Source organism: Camellia sinensis, chromosome 3 (genome assembly GCF_055761805.1).
Source record: "Camellia sinensis isolate YWXY chromosome 3, ASM5576180v1, whole genome shotgun sequence".
NCBI lineage: Eukaryota > Viridiplantae > Streptophyta > Magnoliopsida > Ericales > Theaceae > Camellia > Camellia sinensis.
In genome coordinates, this window is record NC_138963.1 from 183,594,997 (window position 1) to 183,617,501 (window position 22,505).

Genomic DNA, 22,505 nt, shown 5'->3' on the forward strand with positions numbered 1-22,505 from the left:
AGCAGCCATTCTCCTGGATTCAGATGACTCTAGGATCTCAAAACCATTTGGCATGGACTTGTTATACTTTTACCCTTGAGAGGCTCGCTGGGCCGAAAACCCGGAAGGGCGACCCAGGCAAAAATTAGAGCAAGAGAAAAAAAATACAAAAAAAGAAGAAGCAAAAAATGCAAAAAGAAAAAAAGAGAACAAAAAAGAAAGATGCAAAGAAAAGAACGAAAAAATCAAAAAAGAAAAAAGAAATGAAAAGAATTGAAAAGAAAAGAAGAACAAAGCTCGCAAGGTCGAAAACCCGCAACGGGCGCCTTGGCAAAAGTTAGAGCCTAAAAAGGAGAGGTTAATACCCGAGTGTACCTTAACCCCGAACTACGTAAGGCTTGATTCCCATCTTTGGGATACGTAGGCAACTTCATTCTGAAGTCCAGCCGTAAAACACTTCAAACTCAATCATGTCTATGTAATGGTTCTGATAATCTTTGCCTTCTCTATATCTGAGAGTCTGGTTGCGTTCGTCGCTCTAAGGACTGACTACAATACACTACGGTGCCATTCAGACAAGGGGCAACTTTCCGTTGCCATTCAATGCACCGCGGTGTAATTCAAACAAGGGGCAACTTTCCGTTGCCATTCAATGCGCTGCGGTGCTATCCAAACAAGGGGCGACTTTCCGTTGCCATTCAGAACGCCGCAGTGTCATTTCAAACAAGGGGCAACATTCCGTTGCCATGCAGTGTCCTTCAGACAAGAGGCAATTTTCCATTGCCATGGATCCGAGGTTGCGCATCTCAAGAGTAGGTTCCGTACTCGTTGAGCAGTGGTCATTTGCAAAAATAGTTTTTGAGAATTTTTACTAAGGTTGACTAATCTTCTCGAAAAGTATTCCATTTTCAAAACTGGACCATTTCTTGGACCCAAAAAAGGAAAACTCTCAGTGCTCACTGCCTAACTTGCATGATTTTAAATCAGAAAATTGAACAAATATGTTAATCTAACTCTCATTTTGGTCAAATTTTTTTTTTTTAGGAGAAAACTAAAACTAAAATGGTCAAAATGATGAACTACTGGCACAGTTGAGTTAGGCTTCCTGCCTTTTCCCCACTGCCAACATACTTGCCAGAAGGGCACTCTACCCGCCAAAAAAGGGGATAACCGAAGTTAACAACAAATGGCTGAAAATTCTCTCATCCTCCAAGCAGCGAGGTATCAAGCCGAGTGCGAAGCACGAATTGGAATGGATCGAGATGCTCCATTCCCTTATCCGGCGCATCGACAGATGTCACCGAAGGAAATAGCCGCGAGCTGATTATGTTGGGCATGAGCCCGCAATTTCCTGTTCATCCATCAACCACCCAGGGGAGGGATGAAAAATGAGAGATTGAAGAATAGAGAGATGTGTGATGAGAGAAAAAGTGAGAAAAGGGCTTTTTCAGAAAAACAGAGCTTGAGGGCCGAGTGATGTGAGGATTACAAATGAGAGAGGGTGGGGAACACTACCCGGTGAAACAGGCTCCCTGTGCACGTCTGAGTGTCGTGTCTTTTTGTTTTATCTCGATTCTTGTTTTGAGTCGTTTCGAGTGTTACTCGATGTGTCTAGGTTGTGTGCCTTTTATTTCCTTGTTGCGTCGTTTTGCTGCGTTCAGTCATAGGCTCAATACTTGGTCGAAAGCTCATCTCTGAATTTCAAAAACAAAATCGTTTTGTGCTCCGAGTGCCATGCCATTCTCCACATTTGTGCAAAACAAGATTCGTTTTTTCATAAAACCGCAGGGTTTAACCCAGGTCATGCGAGAACAGTAGAACTAGGACCTATTTGAAGCTATATGGGTTCCAGACTACAAAGCAAAAGCAAAAGAGGAAATGTCGGGTATCTGAGTTTGTTTCAACTTCAGTAAGTTCTGAGACTACATCCCGTGTGTGCCTCTTCAAGTCTTGCCAAGGCTCCGAAGTATGAGTGTGCCTCTACCTCAAGCTCAAGATCAAGTCTGCTTCAAGCCAAAATGGTAATCAGAAGTGCTCTCCCTGAGTACCATTCCCCGCCAGAGGCATCTTGGCCGTGTTCGCAATGAGTTCCTAGGAGACCAACTGCGACGGTGGAAACTAGAGTTCGAATGGCCGATGCCTAGAACGTAAAGGTTCGGGATTTCCGAGACCAAAGTCTGGTTTAAATACCCAGAGGCATGCCCTCGGCTTGAAATCTGTATGGCAGCCCCATAGATTGAGATAGCATGTGAATGCGCCTCGATTCTGGATACTGAATCAACCTAGCCTGTCACCCCGTTGGAGAATAGGGAAAGTTGTGAACATGGCCAGGAAGGAAAGGTAGTAACTGCGGTTTGGAAGTACAATCAAGAAAGTGCAAGGAGAACCCACTCTTTTCAGTTCAAAATGTTTCTGCGGAATTTTCAACTCATATCTTCGATGTGTGGCTCATCGTCAGTCGGCATGCACGAGGTGTATCCTTTTTGGAATATATCGTGACCCCTCCGAGAGGTAAATCGGAGGTTGCGTTTGGAATTTGGTCTACTTAAGGCTTGTATTCCCTTATTCGGTATTTTTGTTTCAAACGGGTGTTGTTACGCGCGTTCCACTGGCATTGTTGTGCTCATTCGTTGCATTGTTATGCACATCTATCTAGCATTGTTATGCTCATTCATTGCATTGTTATGCACATCTATCTAGCATTGTTATGCTCATTCCTTGTATTGCTATGCGCATCTATCTAGCATTGTTATGATCATTCGTTGCATTGTTATGCACATCTATCTAGCATTGTTATGCTCATTGCTTGCATTGTTATGCACATCTTCTAGCATTGTTATGCTCATTACTTGCATTGTTATGTACACTTCACCTGCATCGTTATGCACCTTTTCACTTACAATTCTTATCTTTCCTCTCTTGCATGTGATATGCTGAGAGGTTTTCTCTTGCGTGTGATACGCTGAGAAATTTATCTTTCCTCTCTTGCATGTGATATGCTGAGAGGTTTTCTCTTGCGTGTGATACGCTGAGAAACTTACCTTTCCTCTCTTGCATGTGATATGCTGAGAGGTTTTCTCTTGCGTGTGATACGCTGAGAAACTTACCTTTTCTCTCTTGCATGTGATATGCTGAGAGGTTTTCTCTTGCGTGTGATACGCTGAGAAATTTATCTTTTCTCTCTTGCATGTGATATGCTGAGCAGTTTTCTCTTGCGTGTGATACGCTGAGAAACTTATCTTTTCTCTCTTGCATGTGATGTGCTGAGAGGTTTTCTCTTGCGTGTGATACGCTGAGAAATTTATCTTTTCTCTCTTGCATGTGATATGCTGAGCAGTTTTCTCTTGCGTGTGATACGCTGAGAAATTTATCTTTTCTCTCTTGCATGTGATATGCTGAGCAGTTTTCTCTTGCGTGTGATACGCTGAGAAATTTATCTTTCCTCTCTTGCATGTGATATGCTGAGTAGTTTTCTCTTGCGTGTGATACGCTGAGAAACTTATCTTTTCTCTCTTGCATGTGATGTGCTGAGCAGTTTTCTCTTGCGTGTGATACGCTGAGAAACTTATCTTTTCTCTCTTGCATGTGATGTGCTGAGCAGTTTTCTCTTGCGTGTGATACGCTGAGAAATTTATCTTTTTTCTCTTGCGTGTGATACGCTGAGAAATTTATCTTTCCTCTCTTGCATGTGATATGCTGAGTAGTTTTCTCTTGCGTGTGATACGCTGAGAAACTTATCTTTTCTCTCTTGCATGTGATGTGCTGAGCAGTTTTCTCTTGCGTGTGATACGCTGAGAAACTTATCTTTTCTCTCTTGCATGTGATGTGCTGAGCAGTTTTCTCTTGCGTGTGATACGCTGAGAAATTTATCTTTTCTCTCTTGCATGTGATCTGCTGAGCAGTTTTCTCTTGCGTGTGATACGCTGAGAAAATTATCTTTCCTCTCTTGCATGTGATATGCTGAGTAGTTTTCTCTTGCGTGTGATACGCTGAGAAACTTATCTTTTCTCTCTTGCATGTGATGTGCTGAGCAGTTTTCTCTTGCGTGTGATACGCTGAGAAACTTATCTTTTCTCTCTTGCATGTGATGTGCTGAGCAGTTTTCTCTTGCGTGTGATACGCTGAGAAATTTATCTTTTCTCTCTTGCATGTGATCTGCTGAGCAGTTTTCTCTTGCGTGTGATACGCTGAGAAATTTATCTTTCCTCTCTTGCATGTGATATGCTGAGTAGTTTTCTCTTGCGTGTGATACGCTGAGAAACTTACCTTTTCTCTCTTGCATGTGATATGCTGAGAGGTTTTCTCTTGCGTGTGATACACTGAGAAATTTATCTTTTCTCTCTTGCATGTGATATGCTGAGCAGTTTTCTCTTGCGTGTGATACGCTGAGAAACTTATCTTTTCTCTCTTGCATGTGATGTGCTGAGCAGTTTTCTCTTGCGTGTGATACGCTGAGAAACTTATCTTTTCTCTCTTGCATGTGATGTGCTGAGCAGTTTTCTCTTGCGTGTGATACGCAGAGAAATTTATCTTTTCTCTCTTGCATGTTATATGCTGAGCAGTTTTCTCTTGCGTGTGATACGCTGAGAAATTTATCTTTCCTCTCTTGCATGTGATATGCTGAGTAGTTTTCTCTTACGTGTGATACGCTGAGAAATTTATCTTTTCTCTCTTGCATGTGATATGCTGAGAGGTTTTCTCTTGCGTGTGATACGCTGAGAAACTTATCTTTTCTCTCTTGCATGTGATGTGCTGAGCAGTTTTCTCTTGCGTGTGATACACTGAGAAATCTCCCTTTTCTCTCTTGCATGTGATATGCTGAGCAGTTTTCTCTTGCGTGTGATACGCTGAGGAATTTGCCTTTCTTCTCTTACGTGTGATGCGCTGAGAAGTTTACCTTCCCTCTTTTGCGTATAATACGCTGAAAGGTTTACCTTCTTCCTCTCCTATGTGTGATACGCAGAGAGATGTTGTGTGTTAGACTCTGGGTATTCTCGGTAGTCGATTTTAGCCTTCTCCACGTGAGACGCAGTGAGAATTGCATAATTTTCTTACATCCTTCTGCATGAAATGTAGTTAGATTTGTATTCGCTTGCTTAAAACTGCTGCATGGTATGCTTCATTACAGCTCTCTTTGCATAATCACAAGTTATGATCAGCTGCTTGCATATCATTTTCATTTTGCCCCTGCCTGCGGGCATGCCTGCGGGCACATCTCTGTTTATCTTGCCTGTTTGTCTAAGTCTTCGGCCTTGTCAAAAATGGGTCGTCTCTTGGCTTTGACATTCACTCCCGTCACTTGTGACTTCCGAGTTCTGTCAAAGAGGGGCAACTATAGACACCCCATTTTTGACCGACCTTAAGACTCAGACGTCACCGATTGAGCGCTTGGTGATGTTGCATAATGTGCTTGTTCAGAAGCTTCAGAGTTGCGGCCGTGAGCCCTGCCTCCGGACTTCCGAACCCTCTTCTGTGCCTTGTCTCGGTTTGCGAACCAGACTCGGTTTTCTCGGTTTCTTTTCCTGAGGGGAGGGAGAGGTCTAGTAGACCATCTCTCAATGTCCGTAGGCTACATTTGGTGGCCGTAGGCCATTTTTCCCATTTCGGAGTCCGGTTCCCGGTTTTCGGAGCCGTCAGGCCGTGTGCCTCGGTTCGGGACCGCTTAACCATCTCCTATTGCTCTGATTTTTGGCATACATCTTATTTTCTCCCTTTTGAGGGACACTGGGGGCTGAGAAACCCACTTCGAGGTCGAATGCCACTTTCAGTGCTTAACAGCCCATTTTCGGGACTCCGAACTGCGTGTTTTGGCCCCGGAACGTTCGTTTTGCAACGGTTTTCGTTCATTTTTGGCAGGTACCTCTGTTTTATCACGAGGAAGGTCACTGAAGGGTGGGAGGCCAGCAATTGTTGCAGCAGCCAGTTATCTCTCCTCCGGAGCCTCCCGGCGCCCGTTTTTCCAACTTCCGGGCTAATGTTGAACACCTTGGAGTTAGTGTTGCCAACTTTCAACAACATATCTGTGATCTACACATCTGGGAGGCCCCTAAAAGTTCATGGCCGGCCATTATTTTTGATCAATCGGCCACTTCTCCTAACCGAGACCTTTTCTTGAGGGAGCTTGACCCTTTTGGCCTTTTTTTTTAGCTTCTCCAAGAAGCTTGACCTCTTTTAGCTTCTCCAAGAAGCTTGACCCCTCTTTTAGCTTCTCCAAGAAGCTTGACCTTTTTGTTTAGCTTCTCCAAGAAGCTTGAACCTTTTGACCCTTTTTTAAAACTTCTCCAAGAAGCTTGACCCTTTTGAACCTTTTTGTTTAGCTTCTCCAAGAAGCTTGAACCTTTTGACCCTTTTGGCTAGCTTCTCCAAGAAGCTTGAACCTCTTGACCCTTTTTGCCTAGCTTCTCCAAGAAGCTTGGCCCTTTTGCTCCAAGCTTCTAAGAGAAGCTTGGCCCTTTTGGTCAAAGCTTCCAAGAGAAGCTTTGTCCCTTTGGTTTCTCTATATAAAGAGAACCTCTCCTCCCCTTTAGGAGGTTAGAAAATTGGTTCTTCAAGCCTCAAGAGACAAATCCTCCTCCGTCTCTCTCATTTTCCTAAAAAGCTTCAAGTACTACACCACCATTTACACTACAACACCAAGCTCTACCACCACCACTCCATTCCAAGAGCAAGGAGAGGAATTCCAGAAGCTAAAAGGCAACAAAGTTGGCCCAAGAAGCAACAAAAGAATTGATCTTCAAGGGTAAGTCCACTTTCTCTCTTTTGAGCTCATTTTTTGCAACATTTCTTAGCCTGTCTTTCTTGTACATTTGAGCTCCGACCAAAACTGGAAAGATCATTATTTTGAGCTCATTTTCATGTCTCATTAAGGGCTCAACCCTGTTTGAGCCCTCCATGTTGCACTTGCTTCAATGTACTCCTTAAATACCGTTTTCTTGCATGCTTTGGCAGCCCATTATGCTTCCATTTTTGGACGATTTGCAGGCCTAGAGATAGTCTTATTTTGACCTTCTTAACATGTTTCATTAAGGGTCTTTGGCCATTTGTGGAATATTTTGCATACCTCATGTTATAGCCACTTTTGAGCCTAATTTTGCATTGCATTTCTAGCATGTTTGTATTCTGTTTTGGCTGTTTTACAGTTCTGGAAATATGCTTATTTTTGGTCCCTCTTCAATGTTGTAGAAGGGAATTTTTCAGTTTGAGCATTGCATATACCACTTGCCTCTTTGGCTACCTTTTGGTTCGTTTTCTTGCGTGTTTAGTTAGCCTACCATGCTTTTGTTTTCGGCCATTTTACAGGCCTAGAGATAGTCTTATTTTGATCTATACTTCATGTTTCATTAACACTTTTTTTCTGTTTGGTGATTATTTTGTATACTTCATGTTATAGCACCTTTTGAGCTTTGTTTTGCATCACATTTTTAGCATATTTGTATACTGATTTTGAGGCTGCCATATACTGTAAATGTTCATATTTTTGGTCCCTCTTCAGTGTTGTAGAAGGAAATTTTTAAGTTTGGGTTTTGCTTATACCACTTGCTTCATTACCCCTCTTTTGCCCCCTTTTCTTGCATACTATTTTTCCCTTACCTATGCTTGCTGTTTGGCCATGTTTATAACTGTGAAAGTTCATATTTTGGGACTTTCTAGCTTTTGTCTTTGCATTGCATGTCCATATTGTGCATGTTTAGCATAGCTATAGGTCATTTCGGGTGCCTAATGTTGCATTTCGGGACATTTCCTTGCATTTCATGTCATTTCGCCTCATCCCGGGGCTGTTTTCCCCTTGTTTTGTTGCTGGAATTCCATTAGCATGCTTGCATATCATTTTTGCCATGTTGCATCACATTTTATCATTGCCTCGGTTTGCGTGCCCGTGTGCACGCATTTCGAGGCACCTCATTTTTATCCGACGGCATCCTATGTGAGTGTGGCTGAGGCTCACTCATGTTGGTATAAGCCCATATCATGTTTCCATATCATTTCATCGCATTCTGCCATTGCCTCGGTTTGCGTGCCCGTGTGCACGCATCTCGAGGCACTTCGTTTTTCATTCATCGGCATCTTATGTGAGTGTGGCTGAGGCTCTCTCATGTTAGTATAAGTCCATTTGTCATTTTCCATGTCATTTGCATTGCGTATGCACCGCCTCGGTTTGCGTGCCCGTGTGCACGCATTTCGAGGCACCTCATTTTCTGCCATCGGCATCTTATGTGAGTGTGGCTGAGGCTCTCTCATGTTAGTATAAGTCCATTTTGCATTTTCCATGTCATTTGCATTGCGTATGCACCGCCTCGGTTTGCGTGCCCGTGTGCACGCATTTCGAGGCACTTCATTTTCTGCCATCGGCATCTTATGTGAGTGTGGCTGAGGCTCTCTCATGTTAGTATAAGTCCATGTTGCATTTTTCATGTCATTCGCATCGCTTTCGCATCACCTCGGTTTGCGTGCCCGTGTGCACGCATTTCGAGGCACTTCATTTTCTGCCATCGGCATCTTATGTGAGTGTGGCTGAGGCTCTCTCATGTTAGTATAAGTCCATGTTGCATTTTTCATGACATTCGCATCGCTTTCGCATCGCCTCGGTTTACGTGCCAGTGTGCACGCATTTCGAGGCACTTCATTTTTATCCGACGGCATCCCATGTGAGTGTGGCTGAGGCTCACTCATGTTGGTATAAGCCCATTTGTCATTCCCATATCATTTCATCATATCATATCATTGCCTCGGTTTGCGTGCCCGCGTGCACGTATTTCGAGACACATATCATCGCCTCAGTTTGTGTGCCCGCGTGCACGTATTTCGAGACACCTATCATCGCCTCAGTTTGCGTGCCCGCGCGCACGTATTTCGAGACACCTCATTTTCAGTGCATTCTGTCATTTTCTCGGTTTGCGTGCCCGTGTGCACGCATTTCGAGACATCTCATTTTCATAGCATTGTATATGTTAGGATTGCATCTTAGTTGCATTTCACGCATATCATGCATATTGCATCGTGTCCGGAATATGAGTTAGCCCGGGCACGGGAAACGAGGTATGTTTCGTACTCCGAATGACGGAATGTGTCTCAATTCCCCAGTCACCGACACTCCGGATTATCCATGATGGAGTTAGGTTTTAGCTGTAGTTTCATGTACATTCATCCTATATTGAGTTGTGCATTTCGACTCCTCTGCCATCATGCCTCGGTATGCGTGATTGGTGGCACGAGGATCGAGACATGCATATATTTGTGCAAATACATTGCTATGCCCCTTTCTTGCTCTCTGTTGCAGCAAAATCAGGAATCAGCAACTTTCCGGGACTTGGCACGCTTTTCCAAAAATAACAGGTGTAAACAGAGGCTAATTGGGGCATTCCGGTGGATTTCCGCGCAAGACAGTCCGGACATGCATCATCCACCAGAAGCAAGGCAGTCCCTGGCTTGCACGCCAGTTTATTTGCTTTCTAGTTAATTCATTAATTAATTAGAATTCTGTAATATTTTGGACTGTAATATTCTTTTATTTTGGGGACTGTAATATTTGGACTGTATTATTTATTTGGACCCTCCGAGTGAGGGCACAACTGTAATAAGTGTGGGTGAGTGTGATGTATGTCTTCCAACCCCACGTCTTTCTCCCTTTTATTTATCCGCTTTTGATGGTTAGATTAGGGCATATTTCAATTAGCATACAGTATGACAGCATGTTTGCATCATTCATCTGTATTGCATGCATCGGGCTCGGCGCATCATACTAACTGCATTGTACTTTCAATTCCAAATTGAATACATGGTAGTTATAGCATTCCATATGCCATCTTAGAATAACCGAGCCTGCTATAGTTGCATTTTGCATGTGTTGCATTAGGCATTTCTGTACACTTAGGATCATGCATGATTTCTAATATAGTTTCTATTTTGGCTTGGAGTACTCGGTGAGTTTTATGCTTTAGCATCCTTGCATGCGTGTGAGTGAATGCCATGATAGCATGCTTACCATGAGGCTATGTGCTTATATGATATAACTGCCTGAATGCCTGTGGGTGAAGGTCGGGTTATCAGAATTGGAGTAAATCATCAAATGTTTCAAGCCTACCTGCGGGTAGCAAAACCTTTTTCAAATAAACAAGCATGAAATGTTTTGTTCCAATTCGGACGACCCAGTCTATATTTATATGCTGCGAGCATCACATAGTAACCTAGGCTAATAACCGGAATAAGAACTCACAATGTTTTCAAAAATTGATATCATGGTTAGTAGAGGCCGGTCTATGACCGGGCGAGCGGGGGTGCTCACGAAGTGACCTTCCCCAATCGTACCCAAGTTCCCGAGCCGAGGCAACTTTGGTGATGACGGACACGTGGCCTTTTGGCACCGAGTCAGGGTTTCCTAAATTTCCCAAAATAGAATATTTAGGTGGCGACTCTGTATCTGGCAAAGCAGTCCATGTTTGGCACTTCTTTCAAAAATCAGTTTTCCTAAAACGATTTGCCGGATTTGGACTCTTTGGTTCAGATTTAGAACCGTGACTACGAAAAGTCGAGTCCGAGCTGTAGCGAGGTCCCCCGCGGGCTTGTTACACATACCTTGACCAATTTGTGATTGTATTTATTGATGACATACTTGTTTATTCCAGGAGTCAAGAGGATCATCAACAACACTTGCGGGTGGTATTGCAGACCTTACGAGAAAAGAAGTTGTATGCGAAGTTTAGCAAATGTGAGTTTTGGTTAGATCGTGTCGTATTTTTGGGGCATGTGATTTCGGGTGAAGGTATTTTTGTGGATCCGAAGAAAATAGAGGCTGTGGTGAATTGGGATCGTCCTACTAACGTGACCGAGGTGAGGAGCTTTTTAGGGTTGGCAGGCTACTACCGTAGATTTGTAGAGGAGTTTTCATTGATTGCGGCACCATTAACACATTTGACCCGTAAGAATACCAAATTTGAGTGGACGGAGAATTGTGAAAAGAGTTTTCAAGAATTAAAGAAGCGATTAACTTCTGCCCCAGTGCTTACTATTCCGTTAAGTGGTGAAGGATTTATTGTTTATAGTGATGCCTCTCATCAAGGGCTCGGTTGTGTGTTGATGCAACATGGAAAGGTAGTGGCCTATGCATCTAGACAATTGAAGAACCATGAACGCAATTATCCCACCCATGATTTAGAGCTCGCAGCGGTTGTTTTTGCTTTAAAGTTGTGGAGACATTATTTATACGGGGAAAAATGTGAGATATATACTGATCATAAGAGTTTGAAATATTTATTCACACAGAGGGATTTAAATTTGAGGCAAAGGAGATGGGTTGAACTGATTAAGGACTATGACTGCACCATTAATTATCACCCAGGAAAAGCTAATTTGGTGGCCGATGCTCTTAGCCGAAAATCTACAGGGAAATTAACTCACATTCAGGGCATTCAATTTAGTCTCTTACATGAAATAAAATCTATTGGAGTTGATCTAGCAATTGGGAAGTCGGGATCCTTGTTAGCTACAATTAAAGTGAGACCTTTGTTAGTGGATCGCATTCGAGAAGCCCAAGGGAAAGACTCAATTTTGGAGAAGACCCGAGCTCGAGTGAAAGATGGTACTCTGTTAGACTTTATTATTAAAGAAGATGGTGTGTTGATGTTTAAAAATCGGTTATGTGTTCCAAATGAGCCCGAGATAAAAAGGGAGATATTAGATGAGGCCCATAATTCACCTTATGCAATGCATCCGGGGAGTACAAAGATGTATCGAAATTTAAGAGAAAGTTATTGGTGGCCAAATATGAAGAGAGAAATAGCAGAATTTGTGTCAAGGTGTTTGGTATGTCAGCAGATTAAAACAGAGCATCAACGCCCAGCTGGTTTACTTCAACCTCTTCCTATACCTGAATGGAAATGGGAGCATATTGCCATGGATTTTGTTTCGGGCCTGCCTCGCACACAGAAGGGGCATGACTCTATTTGGGTTGTTGTGGATAGGTTGACCAAATCTGCACACTTTTTGGCTACTAAGAAAAACTTTTCACTTGATCGATTAGCAAAAATTTATGTGGATGAAATTGTGAGATTGCATGGTGTGCCGGTATCTATTGTTTTAGACAGAGACTCGCGCTTCACATCCCACTTTTGGCCTAGTCTTCAAAATGCCTTGGGTACTAAACTGAGATTCAGTACAGCTTTTCACCCCCAAACCGACGGGCAATCCGAGAGGACAATTCAAACTTTAGAAGACATGTTGAGAGCTTGTGTCCTAGATTTTCGAGGTAGTTGGGATGAACACTTGACCTTAATAGAATTTGCATATAATAATAGTTATCAATCAAGTATTGGGATGGCTCCCTATGAAGCTTTATATGGGCGAAGATGTAGAACTCCAGTATGTTGGGATGAGGTTGGAGAGAGAAAATTGTTAGGACCAGAGATTGTTCAAATTACTACCAATAAAGTGCATATTATTCGAGAAAGGTTGAAGGTGGCTCAAAGTAGACAAAAGAACTATGCAGATAATCAGAGGAGAGATTTGGAATTTCAAGTAGGAGATCATGTATTTTTACGAATCTCGCCATGGAAGGGAGTGATGCGATTTGGTAAGAAAGGCAAACTAAGTCCAAGGTATATTGGGCCATTTGAGATATTAGAGCGCATTGGCAAGACTGCTTATCGTTTGGCCTTACCACCTAGTCTATCTCGCATTCACAATGTGTTTCATGTATCCACATTGAAGAAGTACATGCCTGACCCATCACACGTGTTAGATTTCCAACCAATCCAACTCAAGGATGATTTGTCTTATGAAGAGGAAGCCATAGAGATTGTGGACATGAAGGATCAAGTACTACGTTCCAAGACCATACCACTAGTAAAGGTATTGTGGAAAAATCATGCTTTGGAGGAAGCTACTTGGGAGCGGGAGGATGATATGAAAATTCGATATCCACATCTTTTTCAAGGTATGAACTAGACTAAACAAACGAATAAATTTCGTGGACGAAATTTTCCTTTAGGGGGGTAGAATTATAATATTCCCAACTTTTCATCTAGAGCCAAACACACTCCTATGTTAAACTCCATTTAGGATATCTAAACCCAACTCCAAACTTGATGGTAGGTGTAACCAAACACCCCATTTCAACACAAAAAAAATTAGAAGTGCAGATTTTTTTTTCTTCATTCTTCATTCTCTAACTTCTCTCTACTTTCTCTCTCATTTTCCTTTACTTTCTTGGAGGCCAAACACCACACCTTTGCTCCACCCTTACACCACCACCTTGACCCACCATCTCCACCACCTCCGGCCACCTTATCTCGCCGGAAAAAGGGTCCGGTCGGCACTCCTTGAATCCATCCGAAAATAACACAATAGAAGCACAAACTCTAGATTTTTCTTAATCTTTTGAAGAATCAAAGCATGGGATTTATTTTCTTGATGGATTAGAGGCTTGTACTTGGTAAGAATCTTTCTCTAAAAGTTTAGTTTAAGGTTTTACATATTTTGAGTTAGAGATGATGAAATTTTTGTGTTTTAGATCTATTATGATTTGGGGTTTGCTTGTTGAATTTTATACTCTCAATTAGTTTCCATGAATGTTTTACATGTTTAAAAAAAAAAAATGGTCAATTTGATGGTTGATTTGGAGATTTAGATTTTGGGTTAATCTAGGGTTTGAATGTGATGTAAAAATTGGGGATTTTGGTGTTAGGGAATTTATATGTTGAAATTGAGTTGATAAATGATGGATTGGGTATCTCTATGTTCTATGGAGGAATTTTATAAGTGATTGAAGATTTTACTTAAGTTGTTGAGTTTATACAAAAATGTTGATTTTTGACTTTTGTAGTAAATTGATGGTGGTATTGTGCATATAAATTGATTGGATATTTAAAAAGTTACTAACTCAAAGATGTTCAAAGGATGGGTGTTATGGAGATTGGATAAGTTATTTGTTTGGGTGATTTAAAGTTGGAGGAGTTCTTTAGCTTGCCATTCCTTAGCATAATTTTATTTAGGATCATTTTTGTAGATGTTGTAATTTTCATTGAAAGCTTTTCCTAATTTGAGATCCTATTTACTAATTGTTAGGATTGGAGGAAGGCATCTCTCCACCTCTTGGAAATTAATTTGTAGAGTTTCAAATCTACACTTTTGCTATTTTTGGAGGTGAGTATACTTACCATGGAAATTACCTTACCTCTATCTTTATTACAAAGTTTGAAAATAATTTTTGAATTAAAGGAAGTGAATGATACATTTCATCATGATATATGTATAAAAAGAAAATCTATAAATTTATTGAGGCCAAGGGTTGAGTTTTAATAAAGATATGATTTCATTTGTATAATGAAGCATTAATTTTTTATGAGAATTAATTTAAGTTGAGTCTTTCAAATTTTATGATGATGATGATTGAATGACAGTGAAATGTTATGTGAGGGTATTTATTTTATTGATCATATAACCGAATATAGCCTTTGGGGTCACAAGGGCCAAAATGCTTTGGGGTCCTGGGGACCGAAATGTTTTAAGGACCATAAGGGTCGTTGTATGTATAAGGGGTCCTGGGGACCGAAACATTGAAACAAGAATTGAAGTGCTACGATGACATGAGCTATGTTCCTATGGTTATGTTTTGGGTAACGGTACCGTCACCACCTAAGTCGCGAGGTAACGTGACCCTAAGGCTATGTAGTGGATTGTATGATGGACATGAAATCTTAATGTATTGAAAAGTTATATTTTTGTTTACTTTCATTATCCAAATGTATGTTTTTTTTCTTCCTTATGAGATTCCTTGGAAAAAAATCTTGATAACGTTTTATGAAAATTGTATTTCATCATTTTTATTTTTATTTTGTATAAATTAAGTCCAATTAAGCTCTTATGTTTAGTATCTTTATTTTGAACCCTATTGGTAGGAGCAAGTTTTATAACTCCATGGTATTGGTATACTCATTGGGCTTTAGCTCATTCTTTTAAATAATTTTTTTTTTCAGATTCATAGACTTTTGTGTGGCTCGCCTCAACTTGGAAGACTAGAATTTTTTTGAAGGATCACAGGTGGGCATCTTGTGGTTGAGGTTTTGCTTAGGGTCATTCTAGGATGTAAGCTTACCCTTTTTTTTTATGAAGGAGGTTGATTGTAAAAATTGCTTATGAAGTTGGATGTATTGATGGATTCGTGATTAGTATGTATTATATTTTTTTTGGGAGGAAATGCTTGGGAACTATCTTGTAGCATGATAATATTTTTTTGTCTTTGAATAGATCATCTCATATATGTTAGGCAATTGAAAGGTCTTATGCACTTTTGGTGATGTGGTGATGTGATGTAAGAATTATACAGGAATTTGTGGTGTAAAGGTGCTATAGCGATTGAGGTGCACCCTCTTGGCAGGGTTTTGCCTTGCCAAGATTGGGTCGTTACATTTTTGGTATCAGAGCATTAGGTTATGAATCTGTAGACTAGTTATTTTAGAATTAAAGTTGATAGGGTATTGTAGTTAGTAATTCGATTAGTGATGATGTTTAATAGCGATCTAGTATTCTAAGTTTTAATTGTCTTGTTATACAGGCGCGTATGGCAAGGCGAAGAGTTCATAAGAGTCGCCCCCTTATGGAAGTACTTGAGGCTGAGCGAGAGCCACATCTTAGTGTTGGAAATGAAGTTCCACCTCGGGTTCAGGAAGAAGAGATTGAACATGAATCGCATAATGAGCAAACTCAAGAGTCAAGTGCCAATCCAGAAGTGGGACATTCAGATAGAGTCGTACCACCAAGGGCTGACACAGCTCCAGCATTTTTAGACCCTAGTGTGCAGCGCCTTTTAGAGTCAATGGCTAGCCTAGCGGAGAGGCAGACTCACATCCTTGAACAACAGAATGCAGCACAGTCAAGGCCATTTGTGCAACCTACAGAGAACCGCCTCACCACAATTGAGAGGTTCAAGAAGTTGGGGGCTCCATCATTTTCTGGATCGCCCAGTCCTATGGAGGCAGAGGCCTGGTTAAGGAGGGTAGAGCAGATATTTTCTGTGATGGAAGTATCAGACGAGCAGCGAGTTGCACTTGCTAGTTTTATGCTGGTGGAGGAGGCTGAATGTTGGTGGGAGGCCACGCAACGCCTACTTACGGCAAGTGGCACCGGAGGATTGACCTGGAACCAATTCACTAAGGTTTTCAATGACAAGTACTTTCCAGCTACCTATCGGTATGAAAAAGAAAGAGAGTTCCTTCGGCTAGAGCAAGGGGATTTGACTGTAGCTCAATATGAAGCTAAGTTCATTTCTTTATCTCGTTTTGCCCCTTCATTTGTGGATGATGAGGAGGTAAAATGTCGTCGTTTTATAGATGGGTTGGAATTGACAATAATAATGCATGAAAACCGTATGTGCGTTATTGAAGATAAATAACAATAATAATGCATGAAAACCGTATGTGCGTTAATGAAGATAGTGGTCAAAGACTACTCTGTCTGCCCAGACTGCTCTATTTCACCCTCAGTCACTGCCTTCGGTTTCTACCAAAAGCATTTTGTTTACCAAACATTGGATGCCGGCCGGCCCATAATGAGGCCGGTCGTGCCCTAGTTTCTTGCAAAAATCTATTTTTGTGCTCTGGAGTGAAAATAGTACAGATAGAGAGAAGAGTGAACCTTTAGTAGAAACCGAGGGGCTGCTGAAATATCTACTTGTTCCTTCTACTCCGCTCTATCATGAAACTCAAGAGAAGAGTGAATTTGAGTCCGAAATCGTCAATAGGCACAAGTTGATGGCTTGACGATTTCGAACACAATTTGGACAAAACAATTAATAAATGCAACGAAGACGACCACCCCACCCTCTCATCATGGAGGCTTAAAGAAGGAGGTAGACACGCCTTAAGTTTCGTCAAAATATCATGGACTGATAAATGACAATTCTCAAAGTGATGGATCCGGCATAACTTCCGGCCGAATCCAACCAATTCTAAACATTTTCTTTATGTTGGTTTCATTGATTTTAGGTCAATTTTATTAGTCCTTGCCATTCTTTAATCAATTTGTCCAAAGTGATAGTTAAGTCCACTAAATGAGAAGCAATATCAAACGAGAAGTGATTCGTAGTATGAAAGAGAGCCTATGCCTTGATGATGAATCCCCGTAGAGATTAATCCATTGAGTATAGGTCTCTTTCACATGCCTTGAATAACTATCAATCTTTTCAAATAGCTTCTGAACAAAAGAAAAGAAGAAAAAAGAGAGGTTACAAAAATGGTTATACGAGATTGATTATTAGAATGAGACTCTTTAAATGAAAACTAAGCAAAGAAAAGCTATCAACTCAAAAGACCCGGTGTGTAAGGCCTAAACAACAGAAGCCATGAGGACTTACAACACAACAAGTATGATATTTAAAGCATAAACTATTTAAATGAATTAAATAGCCCATAACAGCCCCTAAAATATTTATAAAAATAAAAAAAAAAGTAGCTGAAAGCAAAAGAAAGTAAGTAAAAAGAGTAGAGAAAAATCTATGGAATAAAGCTTAAGGAGAGGTGGCGAACCCCTCCACTTTTTGCAATTTTAAATCACATATTTCAATCCCAAAACAATCCAAGAACAGTCCCAAAACAGCCCAAAAACAATGGCTAAAAGTGTGTTTAAAGAGCACAAAAAAAATAGACAAAAGCAAGAGATATAAAGCTTGTAAGCAAAGCTAAGAAGGGGTGGCTAACCCCTCTACTTTTGGGACTTCTAAACCATATTTTAGCCTCTGCAAATAGTCCAAAAACAGTCCGAAAACAATGTCTAAAATCAAAGAAATAAGTGGAAAACACAAGGATATAAGCTTGGAAAAGGTTCAAGGAAGGATGGTTAAGCCCTCCACCCTTGGTAGCTTTTAAATCCCAAATTTCAGCCCACAAAACAGCCCCAAAATAGTGTATAAAGCAAAGAAAAGAGAGGAAAATAGTAAATGAGAAATAAGGAAAAAGATGCAAAAGTTATACCTCTTGAAAGAGAGGATGCTTGTAGTTAAACAAACTTGATTCAAAACACCCTCAAGTCTATGAAATTTAGTTTGAAATCTCAACAAAAAGTTCTAAGAACAAGCTCTAATGGTGTATGTATTGTGTATTTATAACTAAAAGGTGATATGAATTAAAGGAAGCTTTTGGAAGGAAGATGGGTGTTCTATCAATGCCTAAGCCTCTTGGAAGGTTTTCTAACCTTAAAATCTGAAGTGGGAGGTCCTATTTATAGAATTTAAGCCAAATTGGCCAAAAATATCTTCAAACAAAACCAGCTGTCCAATTCCCGCCAACTGTCTATTTGGCGCTATTGAGACCCGGCCGGGCCTAAAAAGCAACTCTGAAAAAGTTTTCATTGAGACCCGACTGAGTCTAAATGAGGCACGGCCGGGTCTAAATGGATTCGGCCGGGTCCAAAAATCTGCATTCCAGACCCAGCTTCAAACGGCCATATCTCCCTCATCCGGACTCGGTTTTAGGTGATTCTTTAGTCTAAATTGAAGCCCCCAAAGTCTACTTTCCAATGGTGGTGGATTCACATCTAAATTCTAAGTGTGAAAATAGATAAGCCTAATTTAGTGAAGGCTGTTCATTTCTTTCTTAACAGTTTGATGCTCAACCTTTTCCCCAACTAGTTTTCTTCCATCGCCTCTTATTTCCTTCAACTTCAAACCTATAAGTAAGATGTTTTTAAGGATTTTTCAAATATTTCACCTCTCTTCCATGTATCTCCAATTCGTCCTTACTCGGTTTATCAAAAAGTGCAATATTTTAAACGAAATGCGAGCTTCGGAACATCGTAAAAACATTTAGAATTTTTTTTTGAAAAAGAGAGTTTTAAGGTCTAAAATAGTTTAGCCAAAATGGGGTGTAAGGTTTGGAATAAGAGCTTGAATCCAAATTTCTTTGTTGAGAATTCAAAAGATTGTACAGTGTAACTTTCATCATCGAGTGTTTGGAATAAAGTGCCTAAGTCTTAAGGGCGGTCAAAAATGGGGTATCTACACAAGCCTTCTCCTGTTTTGTACTCAGATGCTAAACCCCCATCCCATAAGGAAGCTCTTCCTTCTCTTATTTGGCATAAGGCTATGCAGGAAGAATTTGATGCTTTGTAAAAGCAACAAACTTGGTCTCTAGTTTCTCTTCCCCCAGCCAAAAATGCTATAGGTTGTAAGTGGGTTTTCAAGGTTAAAAGGAATTTTGATGGCACCATAGCTAGACACAAAGCTCGACTTGTGGTCTAGGGTTATCTTTAGCAAGAAAGCGTGGATTTTCAAGAGACTTTTAGCCCTGTAGCCAAGCTTCCAACAATCAAAATTTTACTTTGCCTAGCTCTCCATCATCAATGGCCCTTAAAGCAATTGGATATATCCAATGCCTTCCTTCATGGAGTTCTTAAAGAGGAAGTGTTTATGCTTCAACCACTAGGGTTTGTTCATCCCACTCAACCTCATCATGTTTGTCATCTCAAGAAAGCCTTCTATCGCTTGAAACAGACACCCAGGGCTTGGTACTCTACATTTTCTGCCTACCTTTTCTCTTAAGGTTTACAAAATAGCAAATGTGACTCTTCTTTGTTCATCCAGAAATCCAGCGCTACTTTTACTGCTCTTTTGGTCTATGTGGATGACATAGTAGTCATAGGGAATGATGCTTCTCACATTCAATCACTTATCTCACATATGCACACTGCTTTTTCTATGAAAGAGCTTGGTGATTTGTCGTATTTTTTGGGTATTTCCATCCAACCAACTCCCACTGGCTATGTTTTGTCTCAAAAGAAATATGCTCAGGATATTCTTAATAAGGCAGATTTAGCTAATTGTAAACCTTGTCAATCTCCTATATCAGTTAAACCTTCCATTGCTCCTGATTCAGCTAATTTGTGTCCTGATTTTGCTCTCTATCGAAGCCTAGTTTATAGCGATCCCGGGTTTACCCTTGTTGTATAGTGATTCGGACATGTGTCCGTGGATGTTGGTAGTTGTTTATTATCTTGTTTACATCCTTTCTTACTTTGTATTTGAGTTATAGGATGTGTTGAGCGGGTTTGTTACGGGTTGGTTGAGTTTAGAAACCAAAACTAGTTGCCCAGATTTTTGGCCTGTACGCTCGAGCGGAGGTGTTGGCGCTCGAGCGTAGATTACATCCATCCAGTATCTTGTTGTGCAGTGTTGTGAGCTCGAGCGTAGGGTTGGGAGCTCGAGCGGAGGTCTGGTTCTGCAGAAGTGCTGGGCGAGTGCATTCTGCGCTCGAGCGGGAGGTTGGCCGCTCGAGCGGAAGTCTGTGAGTGGCCGCTCGAGCGGGGTGTTTTACGCTCGAGCGTAAGACTGGGTTTAAATCCCGAAATTGTGACTTTTCAAATCACTTTTTCACTTTCTCTTCTCTCTCTTACTTTTCCAAAATCACCATTGTTGAGCCTCTCACTCTAGACTCTACCTTCTCTCTAGGTTTTGATCTAGTAGGAGTGATTTACTCACCTTTGGCCTTTACAAAAAAGTTGTTGATCGTCGAGGGCTTCATTTTAATCTGAAAATCTTGGGTTTTGGAGCACGTTGGGTTTTGTCGTCTTCTCCTTTGGGACTCCGAATTTGAGGTAGGGATAACCTACTCCTCTCTATGGGTTTTGTCTTTAAATTTTGGTATTTTGAGATGTTGGGCTTGGGTTGGTAATTTTGTGAAAGTTTGGGGCTTTTGTGTAATTTTACAAAAGTTGGGGTTTTATTCATAATAAACCTAGATGCATGTTTGGCATAGAAAAATGGAATGATTGTTGAATCATTGATGAAAATGGGACCTAAGGGTTGAAATGGTAATTATGGAAAATGGCCTAATTACATTGTTTAATTAATTGGGATAATTAATTGGTGAGAAATGAGGAAATGAAATGTTGATTGAATATCCATTTGTGCATTTATTTTCTGTTTTAGAAATAACTGCTTTGGGCTATCGGTGGAGGATAGTCGAGATTGTTGTAGACAATGCATGATGATTAGGTAAACGGAAACTAATCAATGGAATGTGTCATGGAACTTGACGGTTGATAGAATATATTAATTGTGTGTATTGTGTGATTGTATATAGAACCAATGTGTTTATATACGTTATGTGTAGAGGAGGAGATAGGGGATGTACTCCGCGGTTTAGGGGAAGATAGGGGATGTACCTCTAAACCGGATAGGTATTGGGAGGAGATAGGGGATGAACTCCGTAGACAGAGCTCATATGCTTGTCTAGAGAAGTGAAGATAGAGCTCATATGCTTATCTTTGTGAAGTGTGGATACAGCTTATATGCTTATCTGTGGATATTGTTGATATACATATCTGTTGTAGAGTGTGGATACAGCTTGTATGCTTATCTGTGGATATTGTTGATATACATATCTGTTGAGAATGTGGATATAGCTTTTATGCTTATCTGAATGTGAGATATAGTTTTTATACATATCTGTGGAAATGATGATAGAGCTAGCATGCTTATCTGTTGAAAAAGGGAAAATGAAAAGTAATTGGGACTTGTAAGTCGTTGACATAAATATGTAATTTATGTGATTGTATCAGTGTTGACCAACTATCAATTGCTAATGTTTTAGTCATTGTCCATGGTTGGTTTAGTGTATTTCTACTGGGCTGTGGCTCACCCTATATGGGAATATCATTTTCAGGTGCAGGAAGCATGCCACCTCCAAGGACATAGCTGGGAGGCTAGTGGCGGGCATAGTTTCGTCGTTTTACTTTTGATGTATTACATGTAATTTCAAGCCAAGGGCTTAATGTGTAAACGAGTTAGAACTCTTTGTTGTAACCAAGTGTTAACTTGGAAAGCTGTAAGCCCGTAGGGCATTTTGTTATGAGGTTAACATGTAATACTTATGTCTTGGAATTCTAATGAATGAAAGGAATGCGGTTAGTTTAAATGAAAATGCATGTCTTATCTGATGGGTTTAATGTTATTATTTTGAGGGCGTTACAACTTGGTATCAGAGCGTACCGGGTTCGAATACTTTGGGTACGTAGGAAGTGATTAGTATCACAATGGGTTTGTCTCGCTTGATAGAGACTTAAATGTGGTATCATATGTTATGTGCTTAAGTGATAACATGTTTATGTGACTATGTGTGTATGGGATTTAATTTCTGGGATATTGATTGCATCCTTGAGTTTCTGGGAGTCTTGTTGGAAAAGCACTTGATCAATGCTGTTTCTAACCGGAACTCTAGTAACGCCTCGGGACTATTATTATCCGGAAATGAAATTCGTAAGTGCTTATGTGTTTATGTGCTTATGTGGAGTGAATTACAGTTGTCCAGGCATTAGAACGTGAGTGTTTAGTTTCGGCACATTTATGAATGTGCTAACGTTCTGTGTTGCCTTTATTAGGATGTCAGGACGAGGAAGAGGTGCTAGGCGTGGTAGACCTGCGAGGCAGGTAGTACCGTTACAGGGTGAGATTCCGGCAGTGCAGGAGGGAGTTGGGCAGGCCAATGTGGCCGAGCCAGTAGGTCAGCAGGCTATGGGTGCCTTGGCCAGAGAGATAGCAGGAG